The sequence below is a fragment of the Tiliqua scincoides genome, chromosome 1, assembly GCF_035046505.1.
Source record: "Tiliqua scincoides isolate rTilSci1 chromosome 1, rTilSci1.hap2, whole genome shotgun sequence".
NCBI lineage: Eukaryota > Metazoa > Chordata > Lepidosauria > Squamata > Scincidae > Tiliqua > Tiliqua scincoides.
This window is the reverse complement of record NC_089821.1, coordinates 71152443-71155799: the sequence shown is the minus strand read 5'-3', so window position 1 is coordinate 71155799 and position 3357 is coordinate 71152443.

Sequence of the window (3357 nt, the reverse complement as noted above, 5' to 3'; positions counted from 1 at the left end):
CTGGCCTAATCACTCCAGTATAACACTTTGGACACATTATGGTGTCTTCAACCTGCGTATGTTTACTCAGAAGTGTGTTTCACCAAATTCATGGAACTTCCAAGTACAGTATATGTGTGCAGGAAACACAAGTAAACATTCCTTTGTTAGTCATTTGTAGAAGGAAAGAGGACTAACTTTTGCATACTTTTTTGTCCTGATTGCTTGAATTTATTTCCTAATTTGTCACAGGTACATGGTTTTTTTACAAGCCTGTACTAGACAGAAATGCTCCCAACTCCAAATTCTGAATCTGCCTAATTGACTCCCTCCATTGAGATAATCCCTTCATAGCTGAAAGTTCCATAACCTTATAGAACCCACACTTCCATTTAACAGCCCAATCCTATCCACACTTTCCTGGGAGTAAGCCCCTTTGACTCTAATGGGACTTACTTCTGGGTAGACATGCTGTTGGTAGATTGGGCTGTTAGTGAGCTACTAATTACCCACACATTTGGTTGTCCTCCAAGCCTTTTGAGTACATGAAGTGCTACCCAACTCGATCCAGAGAAGCATTTCTGAGCCAGGAGCTCTAGCAAAATTTGATGGATAAATCTGGATGGCAGCAGTGAAGGGGCTCAAGGCAAGAATGGGATCATAAGAAGCAGAAACTAGCAAACAAAGTGTTAATACACAGATTCCCAAATGTTTGGCCTTTTGCTGAGTTTTTTCTTCCCATCCTTAAGAAAAGCATAAAGCTCTGATGTCACAATTACCCCCAACTTACTATTGGCTGCTGAAACTGTTAATCAGTAAGGAAGGAAACAAGTTTTGGGTGCTGATGAACTCTTGCCTCCCCCAGGACATCGGGTGCCCAGTTAATCAACAGGTGGAACAAAGAACACGGGCAATCTCTGAATGAACTAAGGTACAGTATAGTCAGCCTAGATCAAGGGTGTTCAAACTTTTTGGCAGGAGGGCCACATCATCTCTCTGACACTATGTCGGGGGCCAGAAAAAAAAGAATTATTTTACATTTCAAATTTGAATGAATATATTAATGGAACTTATTAGATGGAACTTATATGAATGAATGAAGGTCTTGCAATAGCTCAGGGTCTATAAAAGGCCTTGCATAAAGCAAGGCCGGCCTTTCCTTTGCTGCCACTGCTGCATCACAGATGTGAAACAGTAAGCAGTGGAGGGAGCCCTTGTCCCACAGCTCACAAGAGAGGTCGAAGAGTCATCCTCAAGCTGAGAGCAGTTGCGTCAGGCCGATGCGGGCTACAGCAAGTCTCCAGAGGGCCAGAGGCTCATTGGAGACTGGGGGCTCCCTGTGGGCCACATTGGGAGTCCCCAAGGGCCGCAAGTGGCCCCCAGGCCGGGGTTTGGGCACCCCTGGCCTAGATGATATTAAGAAGCCAGAAGAGTATCAAGTAACATGGAAAGTAGGAAATTAACTCTAGAGAGGAAAGGATGGAAAATCAGCACAGAGAGACAGAAGAACTTGGGGTGGGAGGGATTACAAAAGTAATAGGTTTTTGGGGGGAGGGGCATTTAAATATTGATTTATTATTAAGAGCAACCCCATGTGAAGGAGGCAGGCTCCAAGGAAGGAGTCAAGCCCTTCATTCTTCTTTCACTCTCTCCATGAATGTCAGAAGAGAACCAAGTACTGCAGGTCCATTGGAGGAGCCCACAGGGGGTCTGCTGGAACCCATGTTCCCGATCACAACACTGATAGGTGTTGATGGAACCAGGAAGTAAGGAAGAAGCAATAACATCCAAGAGGAGATTGCCCTGATAGGGGCAAAGCCTAGCAGTAGTTGGTGCTCTGGAAGGGTCTGACTTTAGACTCCAATGTGAAGGTCTAAAAATCTCTGTCCTCTTTATAAGCCAGATACCCTTGTTTCACCATTAGGCCCTGCCTGTCTCCCCCAAATTGAGTCCAAGTTGTTTCTTATGAAATGATGCTCCCATTTGCTTCACATCTTATTAGAAGTTAAGAAAATTGAGACTAACAGCCCAAACCTATCCCCTGCCACCCCGTATTAGTTAGCGCCGGCAACAGAGCACACGCCTGATGCTATGGTGGGGTGCTGGTGATCAGATGGCCTGAAAGAGCTAAGTAAAAAACTTTTTGACTTACCTCCCCATAAGCTGTCTGGCTTTCTTCTTGGAGCTACACCAGCTATTTAGCTGGGGCAAGTCCTAAGAGCCTCAGAGGACATGTTGGGCCAGGAAAAGGGGGGGTTGGATCTTGGATGTGGTCCTGCCACTGAGATTCACCCCTCCCACCCCCCGTTCAGCCTACTCCCTGCCTCAGTCCTCCCTTCAACCACCCTTGCCACCACCTTACTTGCTCCAGTGCACGTTGGGTGAGCCACTGGCACACAAGCAGGCCCTCCAGCCATTTGCACTAGCAGTCCTGCAGTGCATGAGAGCAGCACAGGTTTCACAATGCTGGCCTGGGTCTTACAGCAGCAGATTTCAAGACTTCAATACACCATAAGCCTTCAGTAAGGTTGACCTGAGAGTACAGTTCATCTAAATGTACAGTATTGATCTGTGTGCCTTCTTTGAGCCCCACTTGTGCATGTATCTCTCTTTGTACTCCCAAAGCTACCCCTGGGGGCTGGGGGATAAGAATAGGCCCTCAGTTTGGCTGTACTTGTCGTAAGAGACGACTAAACAGCCACTGGGTAGATGGGACTCGTCAGCCTGGGAAGGCAGCTCATCTGAGAGAAGGAAAACTCTGATCCCAAACCTCCACTGCCTTGTGGCTACATCCAGTTATGGAAAAGGCTTCAGGAGTCAACCTCGAGGCAAAATCCGGAGCCGGAGTCCCTGAGGCAGTTCATGGCTGAACACAGTCACGTTCTGGCAACTCCTGTGACGCCGCTGGAACCAACCGTATTGGCTTCTGCCTTTCCATTGGACCATTTCAGCGACGTGGAGAGGGGGGATTTGCTGCATGGGTAACAGCCTATCCTCCATACCTACTTTACCCAGGCTTTGTGCACTGGAGAGGACATTCTGTTCCAGAACCACCATTCACAGCGCGATACCATAGTCTTCCGAGACTGAAGGAGGCCAACAACTCTCAAAGCACTCTACTGCAAGGTTTTGCTTAATACTGGGTGCATCTGTCCCAGGAAGGGGGGATAAGATCCAGCATAAGCAGCATGCTCAGCTGCTGTCAAGATCCACCACCCTCTTGTTACTGAACCACCCCTGGCCCAGCCTGATTCCTAGCCTGATCTACCCCCACTCCCACCCTACTCTGGCGGAGGCTCTGGCCCACTGCTGCCAGCTTAGGGCTTACTGGCTCCTGTGCTCTTGCGTCACAGAATGACAGAGTAGCTGTGGCACCAG